Genomic DNA, 13520 nt, shown 5'->3' with positions numbered 1-13520 from the left:
ATGTCAGACATTAAAAACATCTTTTGAAGTGAAATGAAACAGAATTTTAATGCAGCTCCATCCAACACCTATTTCTGCAGCTTATTGCAGGATAAATTGATTAAAGATCAGTGGGAACTTTATGCGTACTTTGTGTGCCTCTCGAGGCTTGAGGGAACTTCAGCAAATGTCATGCATCTTTATCAACAATAATGATATGATTACCTCCAAATCCTCAAAGCATTTGTTGATGTTTACAGCGGTGTGTCATCATAATATTAACAAACCGCAAAAATATGTTGAGTTTATCCTCAGTCCTGGCACAGGTTCATGTATTGCTATCATAAAACACAGGCCATTGGAAGGAGTTTATGCCCTACAGCATCTGTAGCAGTGATTAAATGGAAAGTCACTCTCAGTTAATTAATCAAGGACACTTGCCTTATCAGCTCAAATACTTATAAATGGCTTAAAATGTATGCTAACTCATTTGTTTACTCTGCAGTCACAACATCGTCCCTCTCCTGAACAACTTTGCTCTCACGCTGCTCTTCTTTCATGTTTCATCATTTTATTTTTCCCCAGACAGTTTTTGCCCTCATGACCCCCAACTTGATTTTAATAAAGTCTCACCGCTTTAATCGAGCTCATTTCCAGCTGTGGCAGAGAGCTGTTTTCTGCTCTGACCAGCCCACTGTCTGCTACCTATCCAAAACAGGAGACACCAGTAGGTTTTCACTTTCAAGGAATTTGCCTCAGTGTTTGGTGCATACAATAAGCATACCATTAACATATTAAGAAGAAGTAAAATAAAGGCAAAGTGCTGCAACAGTTATCACACAGTCTCTTGGGATGGCCAAAAAGAGCAAGTCACACAGGTTAAGTTAACCAATGAAAGAAATATTAGCTAAAAGTAATCAAAATAAGACAAACAAAATACACAAATAGGTAGGAATCTGTAGAATCAGTAGTGTAGGGAATGGATGAGTAAAATGTGTTGCAGGAGTATTTTGTTGCAAAAAAAGAAAAGGAAAGCAAAGGTGTAGTGAGGAGGTCTGCCAGCCAAAGACTGACTGCTGCTGCTCTTATGTGCATGGCACACAAGGAGCCCAGGTGTGTCCAATGACGCTTGATTGTGCTCATCAAGCTGCCCTGGAATGAGACAACAATCAGCAGGAGCAGAGAAACCTATAAAATATTATAACATAAAAAATAAGTACAGTCTGAATGTTTCAGAATGACAAAGCCATACAATACTGTGCAAGATGTGCAAAAGTATTGTTCAGTTAGATTGCAACTCTGTCTCTGCTGAATGTGTAAATAGACAACTTGCACCTGCTGTTCATCAAATGAAATCTTTTTGACTGCCACTACCTTTTCAACACAGATAATTCTCCATATATGTAACTGTTATTTTCAGAAGTTGTATTAGTTTCTGATGCTAAACTGACTTCCTGTTTACATTGCTGATAGGTTCTGATTAGACAGAGCTAAAGACATTCACCCCTTTGCATCTTGCTTTAAAATGTGTTTTGTTTTTTTTTTTTTACCCAGATTGTATCTAGACATGATTTAACCTCTTCACATTTACAGATGATATTAATATGTGTCTCTGTGTTCACATAGAAATTCGATTGCCCTCTTTGTTGGCGTTGTAGCTGGGACGAGGCGTACTTCATCATTTGCTTAGCCATTGCTTTATAAGTGGCACGGTTGTGATATGAACTGCTTCTTATATGCTTTCACTAGACCAAACTGAATGCAAAACTTGGCCTTGTCTTGACTCCATTCACAACTTTCTTGAATATCCACAAGATTTATTGCCAGTAGCTTAGTTTGCCAGCTGGCTAAAGGTTGCTAGCTCGCTGGTTTGGAAGAATCAAGCACAATTATCCATTTCCCATGTAGTTGTTGTATGTGGATTGAAAATGTAATTGCTGGTTGTAGTTTGGCCAATTGGATCACAATCAATTAATTTTGGGTGAATTCACACCTGTGCTTTCATGTGGTCAGGCACTATCCAATTGCAATCCAATTATTGGAAACACATTTTAATGCAAGGTGGAAGGGAATCCATCTTAAGTTTTGATGGTGCAACCTGATTTAGTAAATCACTTGTTTGTAACTTGCGGGTTGATGTGTAAGAACACTATACACAAACTTCATGATGGGTGAATGAATAGCTGGTGCAAACCACTTTAGCACTGACCAGACTGCACTGACTGCTGAGCGCTGCCTGCCGTGAGAACAACTTTAGAACTGGCACATTTCTCTTGTACTGTAGCAATGGCCCTGATTTTTATAGTAATCATTGTCCCACCTCCTTGTGGTGAGACAGAAACTCTCAAGAATAAGTCTAGCCAGATCTCCCGTGGCCAGTCCACCCTCTTCATTTCCTCTGGCTCGGCACACTGGTGTGTAAGTGGTGTATAAATGTTTTGTCTCACATCTTTGCCTAGCAGTGAGATGAAGCTCTTCTGAACAAAATACTTGCTTTAACACTCAAGTCTGGAAAGCTGCTCAGAAAGTAGTCCTGCCTTACAGTACTTTGCTGGCAGCTCATCTCGGTCACACGAGTGTCTGCATGTATGTGTGAATAAGGGTTAATTGAGGAAAACACCACCTGTTTTGCTAGCATGAGAGTTATTAACACAAATGAGTTTTTTTTTCGTTTTCTTATACAATATCTGTCAACAGAGAGTGACATGAATAGGGAAACAAGAAATTAATCACCACTTGGCTGATAATTACTATTCTTGTTTCAACGTACAAAAGGTCATAGCAGCCAAACACTTAGCATCATTAATGGTGCTTCCTCGTGAGAATGAATGGATGCAGTACATGTTATCTTTAGTGGCTTCTGTTACAAACACACCAATATTCCCAAATATGAAATATTATACTAAATATTTCCAAATATGAAAGTGTTTGACACAGATTTGACACGGGTCAGATAAATGGCATATTCACTTTAAATATTCCAAACACTTTAATAATGTAAACAGCTTTGTAGGAATACTGTCTTTTTGGAATAAGAGCAAAATACAGAATATTTTGTGCATGTAAACATAAATCCTCCTATGCAAGCTCTAATTCTTCAACTTCAGTTACAGTGAGGTGATGGTGTACTGAAGTTTTTATTGTTGGATTTTGTTACAAAGTGAGGAGAAGTTGGGCATAAAATGAAGAAACACTGCAACCTGCGCCCCCAAAAAAAAAAAAAAATTTTAAAAAGAAGAATCACTGCAACCAAATAACTGAAACAAACGACATGCATTTAAGCCTGTAAGTTGTTGACACTTTTATTGGGTATAGTGGGGTTTCAGTTGAGGTAGCTGAGCCCTGATAAACTTTGATTGAGGAGGGTGTCACTTGCGATCACATTCTTTCTTCTTTTAGGGCTGCTGAGTGCCACTCAGCTCAGGATGGCTGGCATGAGCACTTGCTTCAGGAGCACATGTGGACATTTTAAGGGGCTAAGTGGGACTGCACTTTTTATTTTTGTGTTTTTCCACCTGCCTGGCATTTAAAGCCATTGTAACATATCATTGTTATTTACACCAATCTTATCTCTCTGCACCCTCAACAGAAGCTGGTAAAACGTTAGCAGTGTATCTTTAACTTATGACATTTCCAGATGCTAAGGCAGCTTTACCAATAATCCCTCATGGCTACTGATCAACTACTCCCCAGATCCTTGCACTTTTGAAAAGTACTAAGAACCTTTTTCTCCTGACCTAGCTCAAACAATGGGCCACAACTAAGAATAGAGGGTTTTGTATGTTGTACAGATTTAAAAGCCCTCAAAGACAAATGTGTGATTTGTGATTTTAGGCAATATATATAGAGAGCTGACCTTTCCTCTCACCCAATTTGTGCCAGGATAGACTCTGGCCATCTGGGATGCTAAAAAGAATAAGTGGGGAACAGATGATGGATGGGTTGATGGATGGATGGATAAAAAATGTACCTGGCTTGATTTTGTGGTAAATGCAGCACCTGACACAGTTTGTGTTCAGCATCAACTACAAAAGTACCATCCACACCAGGTAATAGGAGCTGCATGTTTCAGCAGTGTTTACAGCTTCCATTGTCAGAGCTCAGACAGATGGTGGCTATGGGAGTGAAGGAGTCAGTGGAGAGGGACAATACAGTGATCGCTCTGGGTCAGCTTCATGTGTTAACAGACAACTTTCTGCTTTAAGTGGTAAGGTGGCCAGACTCCATGACTCCAGAAGGATGACGTTTCTTTGTGTTTGCTGCATAAGAAAGTAGACAACTTTTATATATTTTTTAAATTTTTTTGAACAATTTAGCCAATAATAACTTTACAAGGGAAAAATTCCATATATTAGGACTGTGTGTCTAACAGTTTGTTTTCAGGCCTCCTTGTGGTCAAACAATAATTCATGTAGCTTATGTAATACTTCCTTTCTAAACATTATAGTTTTAAATTGATGATAATACATGCTAATTATTTTTTCTATGCTCATGCACAAATCTGCAGCAGTAAAAAAGTAACTTTTAACACTAAAGTTTCTAAGTTTTCATTTTTTATATGTTTAAACTATCTCTAGTTGTCACCAAAATCAAACATTTTCAAATCCCATATATAGAAGCTTACAGCAACTGCATCTTGTTTTATTATTATAAATATATTATGCGTAATCAGTGGTGAGAGGTTTATAGATTGATGCTTACTGAGAGCAAAATACAGAGGTTATGCTATACTATCAGTGGCAAAAACATAGGAAATTTGGGGTCAAGTTGAAAAATTCCAAAGTTTCCCTTTAATAGTGGTGGATAGGATTTGCAGAATGTAAATGCATTTAATGACTGTTGCAGGGGAAAAAATGTAGACTACAAATTATTGGCGACAATCTTAAGGAGTATCATTTGAATCATTCTCGTTCTCCCGTCTTGATGCTATGGTGAATGTAACACAGAGGATGCATTTTTTTGGGCTTTGCTTCCCAATCTAGAGTCCCCATTTCCATGCAAAACCAACCAAAACCAGTTCCGATATGTAACCATTGTTTCAGATTACTTTACTATGTGCTGCCCACTGAGTATCAAGTACTACAAGTGTCACACTTAGTGTAAGATGTTCACCTTACACTAATGGGATAACCTGTAGTAAAATCTATATACTTATATCAATATAAGTGTCCACCACGTAGAATTGAAGGCCTGGCAGACAGCAGCAAAACAAAGTGTTAGAAAGACAGGGAGAGAAATTAAGCTTAAGATTTGGCACCATACCAGAAATTGCTGTGTGTGTGGGCAGAGGTGGTTGTATTCTCCCTTCTTTGTGTGTGGTGGGGTGTAATGAATCAGATGCCATTTTGAGAGATGCTGTTTATGAGCGTCTGGATTGACGTTTGAGGCGACAAGGGAATGTGGGGAATTAAGGAAGGAGTGTGAGCTGCACTTAACAGAATTTGACAGGCGCAAAATGACGGTTTGGCCCAGGAATCAGGATGCCATGTTGTGTGCGTAAACACACACACATATGCACAATCCTCACACACAGACATAGATGCACTCAGAACAAACACATACACACTCTGCCATGGATAGTGGGTACAAGCATGAGGGGACAATTTGATCTGTTCCACCAAACACAAATCAATGTCTATGTGGCTCTATTTTCGAAACACACGCACATAAAGACACAGAAATACACACACACACACACACACACAGAGAGAGAGAGAGAGAGTCCCAATCAGTTGGGCTTTCTCAGACGGGGACAAAACAAAGTCATCTGAGCCTGCAAGTGGCTGTCCCAGCCTGGTTGTGACAGCTAGGATAGTTGCTATTAGACAGATTAACCTGAGGGATTTCTCCCCAACCCCTACTGCTGAGCAAGGACACAGCATTCTCTGTCCTTTTCCATTTTTTTTGTTTTAGATTGAAGGAAAAACAGCTCCAATATGTGAGCAAAATGAACTCATTTACAAGTTCACAATCTTTGAATGCGGTACTTTTGTGCAGTATCACAAAAGGAAAAAAAAAGACTGTAGAAAAGATAACATTTTTGTCAGATGTTATGTCAAATCTTTGATTTTTAATATCTTAAAATTGCACTAAACCCACACACTGCATTATACATTCAAGCTCAAGAGGAAATACCTGGAATCCTCTGTTCTCCATCATCTTTGTCACATAATATCAGATCACTGCTTCAAAGAAAGATGAAGGGATACGGCTGCTTTACTCTCAAACATTCTCCTCACGCTTGCATTAAAAGTATGCCACATTCACAAAGGACCCTTCAGGCAGTCGCTATTAATCTACTAATGCCAGAGGTTAAGGGTCGGGGGATAACAGTGAAAGGACTGTATGTGCTGGAAATCCTCACCTGGATAACTCCATCCCAGAACTCTGCAAGTATCAGCATGTACGACCACCAGTGCACTAACACTCCAAACATGAAAATCCAAACTCATTATCTCTGTAGCTCACAGATACTCAAATTGCTTTGCCACTTTTGCAAAATGACAGGAGGCCAGAGGCCACTTAACAAACAAATATTAATAATATTTATCTGTATTAATAATAAATGCATTGCCTGTTTTTCAGCCTTTTGACATTGACTGTCCTTACTCATCTTTGCCAAAGGCAAATCCAGTCACAGCGGTCCCATGTAGGTCAGGTGTATGCAGGGGCATTTCAGGGATTTTAGGACATTTGGGGCTTAGCATGGACCTCTGTTTTTTTTGTTTTTTTTTTCAATAAAAACTCTCTATTTTTATGCTTTATTCAGGCACCTTATTGATATTAAAAGTACAAAAAAATCCAGTGCAAATCAATTTATTTTTTATGATGAATTAAAAAAAGGTCAGTGGAAAAAAATATAACAGCCTCCTGGCTAGAGTTGCAACCCCCCAGCATAAAATAATGAAGAGACAGGGTAAAAAACATCTTTAATATGGAAAAATATTACAGCGAGATTACATTTGAAATCATCCAGGTTTGACAAACAATGGTCCCCATTAATAAAAGGCAATGCCAGAACTTTTGTCGTTGCTTCTCTTTATAATTATTTATTCATTTTCAAACTTTATTTTGTTTTTATCACTTTTCTCAATGCTATCATTATTACTGTTTTGTTCTACATATAGGCCTTTATTTATATTTCTTTTGCTCTTTTCATTTAATTGATTAATATGGTAAAGGATGGGCTGTGAACTGATCTAATAGGTATATTTTGAAAAGTTATATCATCACTGAAGATGTTTTTATTTTTGTTTAATATCAACATGAAAAGATTTAATGTATGTTCACGATGGGTCAGACAAGTGTATGGTTGGGAACTCAATACCTTCGAAATCGCTACTGACAGACTCTGTCTCTAAATTACATCACCAGCACTAGATGGCATTTGCTGTAATTATGACATTTTGGTTTCATTTTTGGACAGTGGGGGTAAGTGAAAATGAGTCATCCATCTTTATACACATTCTATAATGACCACTTGTAACATATTTTAAAAGAAACTGACACATTTGACTTCTTTCTAGTTTTAACACAAAGCAACTACCAGTTGGCACCATAGCAACCAATTCCAAATATTCATTGAAAAACCTCCATCCCTGTCTGCCGCCCTGTCTGTCAAAAATAATGAGCTGGACATGCTTACTGTGAAACATCCAATGTATTTAAAGAACAGAAGTGAAGATAAGTGAAGAAATCTTTACAGGAGGACAGAAGCTATGTGAAAGCATGTGAAGAGATGAGTGATATTGTCATATAGATGTGTAAGTAAAATGGAAAAGAAAAGGGATATACACAGGAAGTGGGAAAATAGATGATGCAGAGGAGGTGAGGGAAGAGAAATAAGAAGAGGAGGAGGAGAAAGGCGTGAAATGCAGCGGGGTGACAGTAACAGATGAGAGCCTGAGCTGACAGAGCGCTCAGTGATGGCAGTTTATCAGCATCTGGTCCGTAGGGTCACTTCAGCTCCCGGACTCCCTCTCTCATCCGTCTCCATCTCTCTCCCTTCCAGATCTCCTGACCTGACTTCCTCTCCTCTCTCCCTTTTCTCTCTCTCATAGCATGACAGTTCTGACAGAGTACCAACATATGCAGTCTTTTCTTTCATGCTCCCACATAAACACACAGTGAGAAATGGTGTCCACACACCAATTAAGACTGGGAAATACCACTAACAATGTAACAGCGGTTGTCAATAACCTCAGAGATAGATAATCCAAAGGCTTTATTGCTTTGGTATTAACATATTTAAAATGCCAGCCTCCTTGTGCAAGACCAGGGGATTTACGCTGACATCCGCTGGCTGATTAAATGTGATGTTTCCGGATAAAATACGGCCTTGGTGGAGGGAAGAGGAGAAAGTCAGGGGAGGCCAGGCTCACACCGCATGTGTACGACACCTTAATTGCACCGATGATTATCCCCCCAACATTACGCTTTCCCTGCTCATATTTATAGTTGTGTCCAATTTTCATTATGCTCTTCATTATGGAGCATAAATAACCTGCGTAAATGTGCCGGCACACCACGACACGCCCCATAACATTGCCAAGTGATATCCATCTTGTCCCCCAGTGATCCGACATTACCTGGCTGAATTATGTCTATTAGCTGTGCGTGGCCCCTCCCACTCCATCAGGACAGCAGTCCGCAGATGACAGCATTAACTTTTAAGACTTTATAGCATCTTCTTTACCCAACATATACCATTAATCCACTTAATGGCCACCATGACCCCTTTCATCGTGTTTCATAAAATAAAAATATGAATAAAGCCCATTACGGTCTCCATTGTAGAGAGTTTCAGCGATAAATCAGGGGGGTTCTATTAGAAGGATTGCCTCTGTGACAAGTCAGGTTGGCCACACTAAATCATCAGGGCTGTTTGCTTTATTAAGGCTCTTTTTGCCCGTTTTAATGCTTAAAGCTGGAATCTTCAACTTTGAGTCATATTTCAATCCCCTCCCGTCCTTTAGCCAGTTGCTAGTGCGACGACTCCTGAGCTAATATTTACCCTCGTCTTTGAGTGAGCTCTGTCTGCCTCACTTTTGGGATTCTTTGCCCGCCTTAAATAGATGTTCTCGCTTGTTTACATCGAGTGAAGCAGAATGTGTTGAATCCTGTAGCTGTTGCAAATGTTGAAATACACAGAAGGCATGAAAGTGTACTATTTTCTTGTCGCTTTATGCTGTTGATTGATTGTGTGTGAAACTACAAAAGTCACTCCCTATGTAATTTTCTCTGGTTTGAAGACACTTTATTAGTGTTGTCAGCTAAAAAGGTCACCACCCACAGAGAGACACTTAGTAGCAAGTCCAAACATGGTAAATTTGCTGGTCTTCACGTTCAGCAAAGGCCATCAAGATGAAACCAGCATGTTTGAACTGATGACTTAAAGCTGCTCTATGCAATATCTCTTATTTAAAAAATGGATCTAGTGAAATCTATGTATGTGAAAGTTGTTTCTTGTAATTACAAACCCACAATGAATTACATCCCTACTCTGCTTTTCTTTTTAGACAAACCAAGCTTTTTAACATCTTCTCATTGTTTTTGTTTAATGGCCTGATTTTAACCATTTTGGTTCACTTGTGTCATTTTCATTTCAACACATTCTCACTCCCAACTTGTCAAATACTGACACTTGGTTGGTGGCCCTACATGTCAAACTATAGCTTTGTTTCCACTGCACAAAAACCTGCTAACACCCACTAACATCTGGCTTTTTTAATGTAATGAGAAAGGTTGTAATCGGCATTCACACTGGCTCAGGCTCTGATTGGCATTGATGGAAACAAAACTCCCAGATAAACTCTTTAATTTTAGCCCCTTAACTGGCGAGATGCCAAAATGTGCTGCCTCTAAATACTGTCCATCTTTACTTAAGCAGGGCTACAACATCAATCCAGAGATTGAAAGAGAGACTGAATAAGTAAGAGATGTATAAAAAGAAGTAACCACCAGAAAGTTTACCTGTGTTTAAAAAGTACATGTACATGTGCATGCTAAGTTGCTGGAAAAGGGGCATATGATGTTCCAAGTACCCCTCTTGCATCAGTTTTGAACACTCAGCAAAGGTGTGTTAATTGCACTCATTACCTGCATTGTACCTTTTCAAAACAAACTTTCATTTTCACAATTTTTTTTCAAATTAAACTTACAAAATAAGCAAAAACATTGTTCTTTGAATTTGTAATTACTTCTTTAGGTTTAGGCAAAAGCATGTTGTTTAGTTTGGAACAAAACATGGTTTGGCCACAAATAAGTACATTCAACCTAATGTAATGTCACATGAGATAGCCTACATCAAATTTGCCACATGACATGCATCACTAGCATAGTATGTTACATATAGCCTACTAGCAGATTAGGTTGTTATTAAAACCTCAGCATACTTTTGGTTTCACACAGGAAAGTCTGTAGTTTGTTTGACCCATCCGCCCTATGTGGACTTTCTCTACTGTTTATACTATGACAGTTGCTTTGAGTGTCGAAAAATGCTGCTGCCCAGTGAGTTGCTATCTGATGCCGCTGAAAAAACATTGGTATTTGATGAGTTAGAAGTGAGGCTCCATTGATCTTTTGGGACATTTTCAACTAAAGCTGGAAGAAAAGAAAGAAAAAAGAAAAGAAGCTCTGATAAACCCACTGTATGTGATCTGACCAGCACAAAAAAACAGCAGACAGACAACGTGAGCAACTAGCTGGTGAACATAGTGGAGCATTTAGTAGCTGAACAGCCAGTTATTTTTCTCAGGAGTTCACTGAAACAGAGCTGAATATTGGACAAACATTCATCAGCTGGACACAAACACAACTTCAAACAAATGCTAATGTTGCTCTTGTCTTCTGTATGTGTAAATAAGCCCCTGCTTGTTTCCCATACCATTTTTTTTAAAGTTCTAATATGTCATTGTGGTGTTTACAGTTTGTTGCGCTGCCCCCAAGTGAGTAAAAAAATAAATAGATATTAGTTAATCTAGACTGCCCGTTAAAAGGATACAAAAGGCCAAAATGTATCTTTTTGATTTCAGTTTTGTTGAAAACTTTTACTCCCACAAACCCTGCAAGGAACTATTGGCTCAATCACCAGAGACCCATCAAATATGAAACAGAGTTGGAAATAAAACCCTTTTAACCTGTATGAAAGCAAAACTGCCAAACTCTGTTAGCTATGTCTACATATTTGCAGATTAGATAAAGACCATGATGCAGAATCTGCATTCAAAAGGAACTGCATCCCAAGATAGCCATCTACTAGGCCAGGGCAAAGGCCAAACCCACAGTGTACAGGGATGTGCACATGTGTGTATCGTGGAAATATTGTGCCAATCTCAGGTCTAGATACTGTTGAATTATGGAGCAAGCTTTACCTGGAAAGAATGAAGTATTCATGCACGGTATCAAGATACCTCAGAGTCTTGGGTTTTCACCTTTCTTCATCCCCACCCTGCCTTCTGTTCCTTGAAATGAGTTTTGGCGGTGACTCAAAGGGGAGTCCTCTGCTTTCACTTCAAAGAGTCATCTAAACCTTTTTTTCTCCCTATCTACTTCAAAAATCTACTTCCATTAATGGGTAACAACCCCTGTGATTGAGCGTCACATATAGTTTGTTATTTGGGCAATACAAACCAGTTTGTGCTAGGACACAGTAATGATAAATGGAATTATGCTTAACAAAAAATGCTATCACTGGCTGTGGTACAAAGGCCTTTCAGTAAATTCTCAATTTGTGGATCTAACACTGCCCTTGAATTGTTTAGGCACAACTGGGACGCTTGGAGGAATTAATTTCAGATATTACCAAACAGCAGGATACACAGCTCCTCTGGCGCCACAGACAAAATCTTTCATCCCTGTTAAAAAAAAATTGAATGGGGATTTAAGGAGAACACAGATAATTCAATCTTTATCTGCGGCAAGCCACAATGAAATGTTAAGTTTCCATGGGATCCTCCTACCTCAAAGGAGGACTCTGGAATGAAAGGACAACACATCTGAAGCATCTCTTTCCTCCTCTGGAGCAAAAGAGTAAAACACATGCACCAACACACACACACACATTCTCACACACACAAACATAAAAGGTGCTCATCAACATATCAAAGCTGTAGGGCCTCCTGTTCAACATGCTATATGCGAACTCAGTGGAAGCCGACAAGGCAAGTACAGCAGCTCTCTGCGCACTACGCATCACTTATATACATCGCGCTGACAGCTCCTACAGATAGCAGACAGTTCAAGATCGAGATAACTCTCAGGTGTCAGGTATACATGCGCGTACACACAAACACGGACATGTTTGGCATTCTGCTCCACAACCCCCGGCGCCTCTCTCACTCACATTTGCACTCACACAATGCATGAAACAAAGTTTTAGAGGAATAGGTAGCTCAGGGAGGAGTGAGATGAACAACTCGGGTTTAGTAAGATCAACTAAAACTCCCTGAGACACACAGTAACAGCATATAGATACCTCTCAAGAAAAGCTCCACTGTAGCATTAAAGTTGTCAACATGCATCTAATCCACCAGTTTGGAGACCGTTACACCGAGTCAATATGCAATTTGAGGCAGGTTGACAGGGAACATTGGATTGATTGATTCTGACCTTTTACCTGACAGTACCTGCTGTACACAGTCTCCACAAAATAATGAAAAGTGTTGAAATCCCTCAATCTTTAGGTTTGGCCTCTTTTCTTTCTCCCAAATAAGCGCCTGTTGTTAATCCCACTCATATGTCTGGCTGTAGGTCTGCTCTCTCTACTTTATCTCTGAGAGCAAGAGGGAGAAAGACTCAGGGGGGTGATACCAGCCATATCGATTTGTGCAAACACACACACACACACACACACGCACGCACGCACACACACACACACACACACACACACAAAATCATGCCTTATGTGTGGCTGTGCAAGGCTCTGTTATAATCCTCAAGATTAACCTCCATCTATTCTATTTGTGATAAAAGTAAAAAATATGTTTTATTATCTATCTATCTATCTATCTATCTATCTATCTCTCTCTCTCTCTCTCTCTCTCTATATATATATATATATATATATATATATATATATATATATATATAAAACAAAACATGTCAGTATCATAAACATTTGTTTGCTGCAGAGCTTATTTTCTTCAGTCATCCAAAATCCGATGGAAAAATCCCATGGGCTATTTGACATGGTCAACTACGTCAAAGTTAACTTCTGCTTCCTACGGAAAAACATCATCCCCGGGGCACTCTTTGCAGTAATCACACTATTAGCTACAAAGCTACATTATGCCAAGCTACATTATCGCTGAATCACCTTTGAAATGTTGATCAGATACTGACCAAGTTATGTCCGCATGGGTTTTTGTGTGTCTGCTAATTTCCAATAAAGCAACTGAAAATCATCAAAAGTTTATATTTTCCCCATTGCATTGTTATACACAGAGAACTAGCCAAGGGTCAGCTAATTTAGCTAAATAACAGTAGCCTTGGTTGATACTTCACTGCATAATTTGGAGCGCTGATAAAAGATGAAGCCAGCT

This window comes from Plectropomus leopardus, chromosome 8 (genome assembly GCF_026936395.1).
Source record: "Plectropomus leopardus strain MGB_pleo_1.0 chromosome 8, ASM2693639v1, whole genome shotgun sequence".
NCBI classification, from domain to species: Eukaryota; Metazoa; Chordata; class Actinopteri; order Perciformes; family Serranidae; genus Plectropomus; species Plectropomus leopardus.
The sequence above is the reverse complement of the archived record's forward strand: the minus strand, read 5'-3'. Positions refer to the sequence as shown.